This window comes from Erythrolamprus reginae, chromosome 1 (assembly GCF_031021105.1).
Source record: "Erythrolamprus reginae isolate rEryReg1 chromosome 1, rEryReg1.hap1, whole genome shotgun sequence".
NCBI lineage: Eukaryota > Metazoa > Chordata > Lepidosauria > Squamata > Dipsadidae > Erythrolamprus > Erythrolamprus reginae.
Window position 1 is genome coordinate 237,711,538 of NC_091950.1, and position 13,221 is coordinate 237,724,758.

A 13,221-nucleotide genomic window follows, 5' to 3' on the forward strand; every position below is an offset into this window, starting at 1 on the left:
CTGCTGGCATCTGCTGATTCGAGAGACTATCCATTATACCCCCAATCTCTCATTTGATGTTTTCCCAATTAAACTCAGAGCATGGAGCATGAAAGCCGGCAACAATGCAACAAGATTTCCACTGAAAATACACTTTCCTAGCACTACTGATTTGCTTTCATGAAGAGAAGAAGCTGAGTCTGTGTTCTCAACATTTGCTGCAGTTCCCCGAGATAACCTAAGCATCACACCCACCTACAGAGCAGACCATCTTGACAATGCTTTGCAAAGCAATAAATGCTCCCCAACTCATAGAAGCAAATCTCTGGATTGTGTGTGGGCGGGGAAGAAGAAACTTTTTAAAAACTTCTCCTTTGTTTTCCGTTTATCGGAATTTGAATTATTAGGGAACAAGGAGAAAATGAGCTATTTATTTATTTATTCAGGACAAATGAATGCTGATTGCCTAATTTTGCTCAGTAGGTGGGTGGGTAGGTACTATTTCCTCCACTTATCTACTGGCTGATTTAGCTGACATGTGATTTAAAATTCATGCTCTTCTAATTAGCATTAGTGAAAAGATTGATTTTGACATTGATGTCAAAAGAGAACATTTATTTCTTTATCATATTTCATATACCCATCCTTTTGCCAAAGAGACTATAGGGGGCTAACAAGACATTTAATACAATAGATAGTAATCATCATTACTCAATTAAGCAATGCAGGTTTGTGGGACCATGGGGTGGGGGGGCTTCTCTTTTGCCGCCCCGGCTCTATGGAATCAACTCTCCCCTCCCAATGTCCATACTGTTCCAACCCTATTGGCTTTCCATAAGGCCATGAAGACCTGGCTCTGCCGGCAGGCCTGGGGGCCATGAACCAATAACAATCACGGCCAAATTGTACGAATGTCAAGTATGCATCCTGGGTTAGTTTATTATGGCTTTTAATTAAGGTTTTATAGCTTAGATTCTATATTTGATTTCTTTTTACTGTTTTTTGTATTTTACATTGTTGTAAGCTGCCCTGAGTCCTTTAGGATTGGGCAGCATAGAAGTTGAAATAAAGAGATAAATAGATAAACAGATAAATAAATAATCCCCTAACTATCAACCATGTTAATACCATGTTCTGAGAAGATTACAATGAGCAGCCTGGTACTGTTGGAATAATAACGGGATATAAATGTAATAAACAATTTTTGTCTTCATTTTCTTGTAATATTTTAAGTAGCATTTACTGCAGGACAATGTGTGTGTGTGGGGGGCACACTGGACCAATGGAAGCTTCTGAGCAGCCTTCAAGGGAAATTCATGTAGAACACATTGCAGTAGCCCAATTGAGAGGTGACTAAGGGAGTAAGGGAGTAAAAAATAAGCAAGAGCAACTGTTTGGAAGGAGGGTGCATGAATGACCAGAAAAGGGTGCAATTGGCACACTCAACTGAAGTTGCACAATGGTTTTCTTGGACACAGCTGCCACCTGCTCCTCTTATCACTTTGCTGCTTTGCTAGCAATGAAAGCCTGTACCCTTTCCATTTGCTTTGTAATTGGCAGAAAAGTGCTGAATAGACCTGCTTATAAGACTTCTTGCAATCCAATCACAACTGCTGTAGACAAATGAAGATGGGTCAGGGTCATTCACCTGGATGTCCATGAGATATAAAATGTACTCTCTTCTCCCTTCTTTTTCAGGAAGAAACTCTGCAAAACTGAAGTTTCTGTGGCAGAATAAAAGTAAGCAAGAGCAACTGTTTGGAAGGAGGGTGCATTGTTTATTTAGAGGGGGAGGATATTTAATTTTTGAAGAGGAGGTATAAATCATAATCTACAAATACCAAGAAAGGACTCAGTTTAATTTCATTGTTCTGTTCCAGCAACAGTACATTACATAGAAAATACAACCTGAAGATAAGTTTCAAGTGCCTTTAAACAAGTATAAAGTATATATTAAAACTAATTAATAAGGGCTCTGCTTCCCCCATTCTGTCTTTCCCCTCCCACAACCAGGATATTGTTACCTGAGGCTTTTGAGATATTAAGAAGTGCATCTCCAGAATTCTCCACCTTTGCCATTTATTTATAGATTTCTATAGCCACTCATCTTAACCCAGTTATTCAACAGGCATTTAAGACAGACAGAGGAGACGGTTACTATTAGGGCAGTAGTGGGCTCTAAAAGCCTTTACTACCTGTTCGTGCATGCATTTGCACATGCGCATGACACTTCTGTGCGTGCACAGAAGCATCCCGAGCAGGTGGGTGGAGGCTCTTAGAACCGATCCGAACCCACTGCTGCATTAGGTTGATAACTCTTTCACTTGCCCTAATTGGTAGGTCTGAGGGGGAACCTGTTGTGGTTGGCTCTGGCCCAGCTCCTGCCCCAGGGAATGGGGAGGTGGATGCAGGGGAAAATTCAACATGTCACAGGCCTGTGTTATTGCCGACAGAATCAGATCAGAGTTTAGTTTCCTCGGACGAAGAAGAAGGTGGGAGTGACTCGGCAGAGGAGGACTTGGCACACAGCCAAGGCAGTCAATCTTCCTTATCTTCTATTGCTTCAGATGATGACATTTTGGACCCACGCAAGCGCAGAATTATGCGTAGAAGAGACCAAGTAAGAACATATTGCAGGAAATAAGGAAGGCCACCTGTGTTTGGGTGGGGCTCCAGTAATTAGAGCTGCTGCTATAAATAGCAACATGTGGGTTTGGCCGTTGTGGAAGAATATCTGTTGCAGTTTCATCAGGACTCTTGTGTGCTGGACTTTGTTGCTTTTTCACGCTTTTGAAACCAAAGCAGAGCAGCATGTATGTGTGTGTCTCCTTTCATTGAAAGAAGAAGGGGTGTGAAGTTTCTCCACAGCTGCTGGCTAAGTACTTAATGACTGCTTAAGGGACATTGTACAGACTACGGGGTTGTTTTGGGAAGAGTGCTCTTTGCAATACAAAAAGAGTGCTTAGTTTATTTTTACTTTTGTGATAAAGAACATTGTTTTGAAATTTTCAAACGTGTGTGTGTCTGAAATTTGTATCCTTGAATTTTCGGGAGGTTCCTATCAGAGAGCCAGACAGAACAGAACCTGAGGGGAATTCCTAGATTAATATTTCATTGTTTGAATAGACAGCCAGAGTAGCTAAGTAATCCTGTGAACAATTAGATTTTTTTTAAAAATGAGAAACTCTGAATCTGGAACAATTTTGGAAGCAAAGTTGCTTAATATTAGTAGTGGCACAACCCAGGGGTGAAATGCAGCAGGTTCTGACAGGTTCTGGAGAACAGGTAGCAGAAACTTTGAGTAGTTCGGAGAACCAGTAGTGGAAATTTTGAGTAGTTCATGGGACTGGCAAATACCACCTCTGGCTGGGCCCAGAGTGGGGTGGGAATGGAGATTTTGCCATGCCATGCCCACCAACTTCACCATGCCCACCAAGCCACATCCACTGGTAGTAAAAAAAAAAGAATTTCACCACTGGCAGAATTACTGCCAATAGGTACACATGGCATAATAACCAGCAGAAAAGACATATTTCTTCTCAGGGACAAAATAGGGCAATTAGAGTACAATCTAATCATCTAACTATGGTATAAGCAGCAATCTCTTTATAAGAAAAACATTATCTATAGTGGTTAAGATGGAGAATATATTTTACTTAAAGTATCTGTCCTATCATTTATGAAATGTGACTTCCATAGTAGTAGTCAGACTTTAAACAGAACAAATAGCCTTTCCTTTTTGTAGTTTTCACATTCCAAAGCAGAAACAAGCATCTTTCAAAATTGTTCGCATGCAAAATTCCAGTTATCAGACTTAGAAATTTCATCTTGAACCAAGGCATACTCTTGGCTTAGCTCTCAGCCTAGCAATCTGCTAGTCTGGCATGTGACCAGCTGCAAGAATTTCTTGCCAGTTTAATTAGGGACATAAATGCCAGTCCCAAATTGGTTTCAAATATATAAGTGGCCTGATTATGCAGTGAGTCAACCTTTTCCACTCAGAAGCAGACACCTTCCTCATTACACCCTTAATGCTATAGTCTTCTTTACACCAGAGTATTAGAGATACCGAAAGGTTACAAGTTCTGCAATCATTTGGGAAACCTCTGGCACTGCATTAAATGCAAGTATGTAATATCCATCTATGCATCCATCCATAATTTGTTCATATCAAGATGACACTTTCTATTCCATTTCTGTTAAGGTACCGTCTTCCGCAGCAAACTGAGAATTACCTGTAAGTCGGTAAATTCTACGAGTTGTTTGATGGAAGAAATGTCTTTGGGTTTTCTTTTCTGATGATACTCAATTTGCATCACTGATCACACCCTGTAGAGCAAAGGGTGTCAGACACTATGGCCTTTTAGGCACAATTGGAATTTCTTATTCCTGACTGCTCTTACTGAGGAAAAGTACATTCTAAAGGCAACTGGACATCCATTCATCTTCAGATGAGGGCAGAAATTGATTATTTAGAATTTAGAATCCATATTCTAACAGAATAAAATTGAAGTCAAATCAAATCAAGAAAAATGAGCAATATTACTACTATTTTAAAAGAAGCAGCCTGAAACTATAGGGCTAGTTGAGTGATTTCTGCTCTTGTAGCCTGTGAAAATTTTACTTTGTTGACTTCCCAAAAGAGAAGTAGAAACAGGGGAAGTAATAGTTGTTCTTTTGATTGAAGGTTAATAATATACTTCAACATACAGTTATACCTTGTCTTATGAACTTAATTGGTTCCGGGATGAGGTTCATAAGGGGATAGGTTCATAAGATGAAACAATGTCTCCCATAGGAATCAATGGAAAAGCGATTAATACGTGCAAACCCAAAACTCACACCTTTTGCCAGCCGAAACGCCCGTTTTTGCGCTGCTGGGATTCCCCTTAGGTGGGTGGGTGGGTGGGTGTGTGTTTGGGTGGATGGATGGATGGATGGGTGGGTGGATGGACGGATGGATGGACGGATGGACAGACAGACAGAAAGATAGTTGATTGATAGGGATGATAGATAGAGATAGAGGTAGATAATTATATATTCTGCCCTTCACTGCTTGGTCCCTTCATGGTTAAATAAAGCAACTGAAATACCAGTCTGTCAGCTTAGAAGCACAACAGTTCTGCAGTTCACAAATACAATTTATTGTGTGAGAACTCAGATAGTTTTTTTTTTTCTATTGCCAGGATATAAACCTCTAACAATAAAGGTTTCTAATAGATGTTCTGACGCAGCCATCATTTTTCAGATACAGCCCAGAATTACTGTAATATAAGCAGAACCAGGAAAACAGAGGTTTGACTTTTCATTTGAGCTCAGAGACCCACTGTGTCCTTTCACAAGAGCTCCACAGATATGTGTCATAAATTATGAATGGGAAGATTTGCCATGTGGCATGCAGAAGGAGATTCAAAATAGGATGGGCTTCCTGCTCTTTTATCCCAAAAGCTGTACACTCCTCACATTTCCTGATCCATGTACATTAGGTGCAGTAATGGGCAGCCAAAATTTTACTCTGTGGCTTATTTTGTGGGTGTGGCTTAATGGTCATGTGACTGGGTAGGAGTGGCTTGCCGACCATATAATCAGGTGGGAGTGGCTTGAACAATCATCGTTCAAGTGAACTGTTAAGTCCTCAACTTACAGCCTTACCAGTGTTGCTTGCTGGGTTGACAATTTGCTTTGCGTTTCCTGTGCTCTTCTTCCTGGGTCGCTCCCCGCTTCAGGCTGGGTAGCTAGGTGAACAGGTGCTGCCAGAAGCATAATGCTGCCAGCGCCACTTCCACCCATGCCTTCTGCTTGCACCTCAGGAAGGAAGTGGCCACGTGAGGCTGGACGGGAGCCGGGCAGGAGAGAGGGAAGCTCGTTTGAGGCCAGGAAGGAGGAAAGAGGAAAAAAAGCAAGGAGCGCAGATGCAGCAGCAGCAGCAGGGGGAAAAAGGAGCTGAGCTGAGACTAGTAATCCAGGAAGTGACAGCTGCCGATCAGCTGGAGCTGCGCAGGAATCTTCATTTCCACTGGTGGAACAGTGTTCCACCCCGTCCTTCCTGCTGCCCACCTCTGATTATAAGACAACTCTTGGAAGGCAAGCTTGACATTTCCAGTGATTTGTGATAAATGAACCACCAACCAAAAACAAAAAGAAAAAATTGTCAGCTCCTTTTTATTTTCATTCTGACCACCCCTCCACACCAGCTTTCTCTCTTGCAGCCCATTTTGGAAATTGCCGTCTTCTTTTTCAATTCTTTTCTCCATCCCCCATCACTCTCTCCTTTTCATTAATTCTTTTCCTTTCTCTCTCTCTCTGTGTTGTGTGTGTGTGTGTTAAAGAGAGACTCTATTTCTCCCCCCCCTTTCTGTCCCTCCTTACCGGTTCATGGAATAGCAATAGCGACTACGCTTTCTCTCTCTCTCTCTCTCTCTCTCTGCTTGAGGGATCCTTTTCTGTCCAGGTCTGCCTTAGCTCCCAGAGGCTTGCGTCTTCATCTATGGTGTGGCCTTGCCAACTGTTCCCAGTCAGTTGAACTCACACAGACCTTCCATGCCATTCGACCTCTGAACATCTGAGTCCAGATCAGCACAACAAACCTCTTTGTACAGATTTCAGGTGGGTAGATGCAAACTAAGGGAGCAATGAGTATGGTCATGGGAATGAGTGGGAGGGGGGAAAGTGCTTTACACTCCTTTTATATTCCTATTCTGGACCTGCATTTTTTGTCTCTGAGGTGAAAAGTGCCATTGTCTAGGCCAGCTTCTGTATCCTACCAAGATATAGAAGAGCCGTGTTTCCTCAGGGGCCACTGCTTTTTTGGCGGGGGGGGGGGACTGAAGGGTGTCCTTGTTATGTCTTCGACCACCATACCAAAGCCACTCTCCAAAAATAAGAGCTGGAGTTGGGAATAAATTTGACACCATTTTATTTTTAGGACACCTTCATTTAAAACCCTGCTGTTCTGTTCGGGTCGTATGTGACCCGAAGCCAAGTTTGAGTCCCTGTAAAAAAATTTCCCTGCCTATCTGAAACTTGAAATTTCATGACTGTTCATCATTTCAGGAGTTCTCTCTATGAGATTTTTTTTGGGGGGTGGGGGGCTTAGTTTTTGCTGGGCAAAAAAAGTTACAAATCTTCTGTTCCCGGGTCACCCTGACCCGGACCGAAAACTCTTCATTTGCAGTGCTTATGTTTGGTCTTTTTGAAAGCTTTTTTCACTTGGAAAGTAGTCTGAACATTTCTGCACACATTGGAATGAAAATTGAACTGAAAAAATTAATCCTTGTTGGTTTATTTTGCACATAAATGTGCCTCCCCCCCGTTTTTGTGAAATGTTTTTCAATTTATGGATAGTTTTGCTTGCAAAATGCATTCTATTTTACTGAAGTTGGTGTGGGATTGGTAGCTTGAACATTTCTGAATATAAGAAAAATATAAAGGAACTGAAAAAAATGATTCTTACTGGTTTTTTAACATCAGAAATAAGGCCTCCCCCCCCCCGGCTACTTGCAACCATTTTCACTTTTTATTTTTTTATGCTCCAAATGCAAAATATTCTTTAAAATCTTAGGCATTCATTTACTCAATTTAACAATGCTGATCATCAAAAAAATATTTGTGGGGGTGGGGAAAAAATTTTTTTTCTGGGCAAAAAAAAAAGTCACGTTTAGTCTGTTCGGGTCATATAGACCCGGACCAAAATGATTTTTTTTAGGTACTTGAATTTGGTCTTTTAGAAAACTTTTTCAACTGGAAAACTAGTTTGAACATTTATGAACATAATGATATGAAAATTGAACTGGAAAAATTGAGACTTATTTTTCTATTTTGATCAAAAAGCCCCTCCCCCCATCCTTTCTGAATTTCGTGTCAATTTATATTTTTTAAGGCTACAAATCCCTAAGGAATTTTCCCCCAAAAGGTTTGATATACTAAATTGAACAATCCTGAACATAAGAAAAATATAAATAAACTGAAAAAAATGGTTCTTATTGGTTTATTTTTGCCACAAAAGGGCCACCCCCCTCGGCCTTGCTGTGTGCCATTATTGTCACTTGTTATACATATTTGGCTAGAAATATTTGGAATATCCTTTTGAAAATCAACCACATTGTAGCCAGAGAACTAATTTTATGAAAGAAATCCATTTTACTAAAAAAAAGTATGTAAGTTTGAAATTAACAGCATATTTTTTATATAAATTGAAATAACTTTATGTGCAAAATAAACCAATATGCATCAATTTTTCCAGTTCAATTTTCATATCATTATGTTCAGAAATGTTCAAGCTACAAATCCCACACCAACTTTAGTAAAATAGAATGCATTTTGATAACAAAACTATCCATAAAGTGAAGACTATTTCACAGAAACGGGGGGGTATGCATTATATCAGCATAATAAACCAATAAGATTTACTTTTTCCATTTCAATTTCCATATCATTGTGTGCAGAAATGTTCAAGCTACCAATCCCACACCAACTTCAGTAAAATAGAATGCATTTTGCAAGCAAAACTATCCATAAATTGAAAAACATTTCACAAAAACGGGGGGGAGGCACATTTATGTGCAAAATAAACCAATAAGGATTAATTGTTTCAGTTCAATTTTCATTCCATTGTGTGCAGAAATGTTCAAACTTGTTTCCAGGTGAAAAAAGCTTTCAAAAAGACCAAATATAAGTACCTAAAATGATCAATTTGCAGTCTGGGTCAAATAGACCCGGGAACATAAGATTGGGATTTTTTTCTAAACAGAACAGCAGGGTTAAGAATGCTAAATACTGTCAATGGTTTACTCATCTGTCAGATATTTAACCATTTTTCCACACATGCCATACATTTAATAGCTTTTCACTTGTATCACATGTAATTGCTGTTTGGGGAATTTTGGGCAGAGATTAAAAAATAACAATTCAAGATGGCGACCCACAACCCTACAATCAAAATCCCACCAGTTTTGTATATGCAGCAATGTCATGATGACCACCTTAACTATTTGGACCTCCCTATGGATACTGCAGCTTTTGGTTGGGGGCTGTACATCCATGTCTAGGAACATATGCATGTTACTATTGTCCAAAGACTAAACATTTCTGGGTGGATTCAGCAATCTGGAAAAAGACATCTATCTATCTATCTATCTATCTATCTATCTATCTATCTATCTATCTATCTATCTATCTATCTATCTATCTATCTATCTATCTATCTATCTATCTATCTATCTGTTGTGGTTCAGCCTGAGCCAGATCAAAGACCAGCTGTGTCTCTGCTGGCTCCATGCCCGGGGGAGGCTGAAAGCGGAGAGGAGAGTTCTTTGCAGTCAGACAGTGCAGACAGCAGTCATGAAAGTGAAGGTGATGCAAGGCCTGGGAGTCCTGGGGAAGGGCTATCTCAAGCAAGTAGCTGTGATTCCCTGGAGTCCCTGGATGATGATGACGCACAAGCTATCATTAGTATGCGGCAGAGATGCATAGCTCAAAGGAGAAATCAACTGTGTAGATATTATCAGCATTGAATGAGGAACACCAGGGGGTTGGGCGTGGTCCTCATTAGCAGGGAAGGGCTTATAAGGCATGAGAACCATTCCGGCAGCGTGGAGTGTTATCAAAGGGGAGTTGGTGTTATCTGCCTTTTCTCTCAGTGTTTTTGTTCCTGGCTTGTGGCCCAGCAGCCTTGAAGACTGGTGGGAGGTGTGTGTGTCTGTTAGCTCAACAGCCTCGTCTGGCATTAAGGATCCTGTGTTTCTGTATGAACAATTGCCTTCGTGTATCTATTTGGAGTTCCAGTGTTTTCCTGATCTGTAATGACATTTTCTGTTGGCTTCTTTTCTCTTTACCATTATAAAACTGTGTTTGGATTCAACCGGTGTGTCTGGCTTATCTTTTTGGGTTGATCATAGCCTCCGGAGTGACCCAGACAAACACTATCTATCTATCTATCTATCTATCTATCTATCTATCTATCTATCTATCTATCTATCTATCTATCTATCTATCATTCGTTTGATTTATATGCCACCCAACTCCCTAAGGACTCTGGGTAGCTTACAACAATAACAATTTATATGCTATTCCATAGTGCTTTACAGAACTCTCTAAGTGGTTTATAAAGACAGCATATTACTCCCAACAATCTGGGTCCTTATTTCCCCTCTGAAGGATGGAAGGCTCAATCAACCTCAAGTCAGTTGGGAGAGAATTCCTACATTCTAACCACTGCATCACCATGGAAAGCTAATCAGTATTTAACTGTTTCCATTCCAGAGTTCAGTGTGACTAGGGTCTCACATATGCAATATAGGATACCATTCAAGCTTTCTAGTGCGGAAAAAAGATCACAAGAAATGATAGGGAAAAGATGAATGATGTGTTCCTACTGTGTTGTTGTCTCAGCTTCTATGGCACTCTTCCAAATGGCTTTTCCTTTCTTCCAAAACACAAAACAAAGCAAAAATTATTGTGCCTTTCCATACCGGTAGTCCATACAATATTTATCGTTTAATACTAAGCTTTTTAATTCAGTTTTTAAAGTTTTTATAAGCTTCTTTTTGAACTCCCCCTCTTCTCACACCTTTTTGCCAGCAGCAACTTCAGCACTCCATCACCTGCGAGAAGACTGGCTCCTTCAAGGTGTTATGCAAAGCTTCCATCTGGCTTTCATGGTTAAATCCTTTGCCAAGACGTCTACCATGAAGTGGATTTCTGTAAAAAGCCTCACCTATGAATAGAGCTTGGCTATTTCTCACATCACAATAGGCCAAATTCTGTGAGAAAGTTAAAACAGCTACCATTTTATGGCGCCTCTAAAAAGGACAGTCTTGAAAGAGTTTTTGAAAGAACCTTGGATCTCCACCCTTCGTTATATTTCAGGCACATCTTCATCAGGCTCTCTCTGCATACAACTGCCTAAGAGCCAGTGAAAGGTTCCAAGTCATTAATTAACTGCCAAGGCAAGAGCTGCACTGATAAATACCTCCAGCATGCACCCTTCTGTGATTACAGCTTTTCTTTAGGCTGATTGTACATTTGGAGCAGCCAACTGGTTTGAACTTCCCTTCATAAAAATGCTCGGCTGCTATTTAACATTGCAACAAGAATTTGTTTATGTACCCAAACCTAGATTTTAAATATCCTTCATCTTCTTGCTCTCTACCCAATTCCATTCTATGCTTTTGAGCTTGAGGATATCATCCTGTCAGGCCAAAGCCATTTTTTTGAGTTGAAGACTTTGGCCTGCCACAAGTAGATTAGCCGCCCCGAGTCTACAGAGAGGGGCGGCATACAAATCTTAATAATAATAATAATAATAATAATAATAATAATAATAATAATACTGTGGGAATTTGGGGTGGTGGTGGTGTTGCATGAGAGGTAAAATTACTAGCCACAACAAATTCTTTCCAGAGATTCAAAGTCATCTTTTTTCAGCATCAGGATCGTGGACATTGAGAGAACCAGAGTGGTACATGTGATGGGTGTGGGGCCAAGGGATGAACCTTAACCTGGGGGGTGGGGTTGTAAAAAAAGTTAGTATCAGGTTGCCTACAGTTTGTGGCAATTGGAACTTGGATGAAGGCCAAGGTTTGGACTCTGACTTATTTCTTGGATGTTAATTGGAACATTGACATATCCAGCCAAAAGATTAGATTAGATTAGATTTATTGGATTTATATGCCGCCCCTCTCCGCAAACTCTGGGCTGGGTTGGTGGTCCCATTTTCTCCATGTCTTTGTGAATTGACTGGCATTGCTTGAGTTGTATGAGATTTTTTGGCACCAAATAAGGGCATATCTGATCGTCTTCATTTGCCTTGCTCCAAGGGCAGTGTTAAAAAAGATATAGTAATTTATTCATTCATTCATTTATTGGATTTGTATGCCGCCCCTCTCCGCAGACTCGGGGCGGCTAACAACAGTAACAAAACAGTATAATCCAATACTAAAAACAGTTAACACCCATTATATAAAAACCAGTCATATATACAGACATACCATGCATAACATTTTAAAGGCTTAGGGGGAAAGTGTATCTCAGTTCCCCCATGCCTGGCGGCAGAGGTGGGTTTTAAGCAGCTTACAAAAGGCAAGGAGGGTGGGGGCAATTCTAATCTCTGCGGGGAGTTGGTTCCAGAGGCCGGGGCCGCCACAGAGAAGGCTCTTCCCCCGGGCCCCGCCAAGCGACATTGTTTGGTTGACGGGACCCAGATAAGTTTACTTATCCTACAATGCCATACATGTTTTCCAGCAAATTCCAGTTGCTTTCAGTTGAAAGGTTCCTGGCACCAAAAGGTTTCTTTTAAGTGCTCAGTTTTTCTGACTGCCATCCAGCAGAATGTTGTTTCAAGTGGCATGTACGGTGGGACAGCAGCAATATCCTGATGTCCATTAAATAGCTCCCTCTATCTGAAGACTGGACGTAATGCACCATGCAGCTTGCCTAGAATCTACCCTGTGTTGCCTGCATTGGAGATAGTTATGGCATCATCTATATGGGAATGTAGGGATGAGGCCCTGAGGAGGGTGTGAGTAGAATACTGCCTACCTTAAGCAGGTCCCTCATGCCTACATGATCTCACCTAGTTCACATAGCCGGAATGATTTAAGACACCTTCACTGGCTGGTACATGATCTCTTCAAGGTTGCAACAATAGGAAGGTTGGGGGGGGAGATTGAAGTGTGGGGGGGAAATTCACCAGTGAAAATGCTGTTGCTCTCTTCTGCCTTTTGCTGCTTGGAAAACTGTATACAAGCAATAAACACTGTGAAGGCAGTCAGACATCTTTCCATCCTGCAATGAGTTGTCTCTAATTCCGTCTGGAAATAATGTTTAACTCTTTGTACAATTAGCTTCAATATGTACAAAAGGGAGCAGAATGCAAGCCACTTCCCCCTTTGATGCAATGCATCATGAGCTGCTCTACTTTTTCTTCTTTTTTAATGGGCTTCCATGACATTTGTTCCACCACCACCATCAAATGTCCCAGGATAAAGCATAGAGTTGCATGATAAAAACATGAAAGCTACAATGGGAGGGGGATCAAAATACTTCAAGATCAAGACTTCTATTCCATTTATGCTTTGAGGGCTTAAATAGGCACAGAGAAATATGCTTTATCAAGTGATGCATCTGTCCAAGAGCTCTATTGGCAACTTGAGTGTGCCCACCATTTTTTCCCTTGGGCCATCCATCAAATGAGACACAATTTTCAAGGCCATTTCACACTTTTCTAGCCTTCATTGACAGTCT

General features: G+C 40.8%; 1 long non-coding RNA gene across 2 annotated transcripts in view; it reads left to right on the forward strand.

Annotated features, from left to right (window-relative positions):
• LOC139156688 (uncharacterized) overlaps positions 1–13,221 on the forward strand; it is a 150,751-nt gene that overhangs the window by 40,944 nt on the left and 96,586 nt on the right. The window contains exons 3-4 of one of the 2 annotated variants that reach the window (XR_011557367.1): positions 1,678–1,719; positions 2,547–2,992. This is a non-coding gene — a long non-coding RNA (uncharacterized lncRNA). Of the gene's footprint in view, positions 1–1,677; positions 1,720–2,546; positions 2,993–13,221 lie in introns of those variants that run through there. The other variant, XR_011557366.1, reaches the window with a different exon arrangement.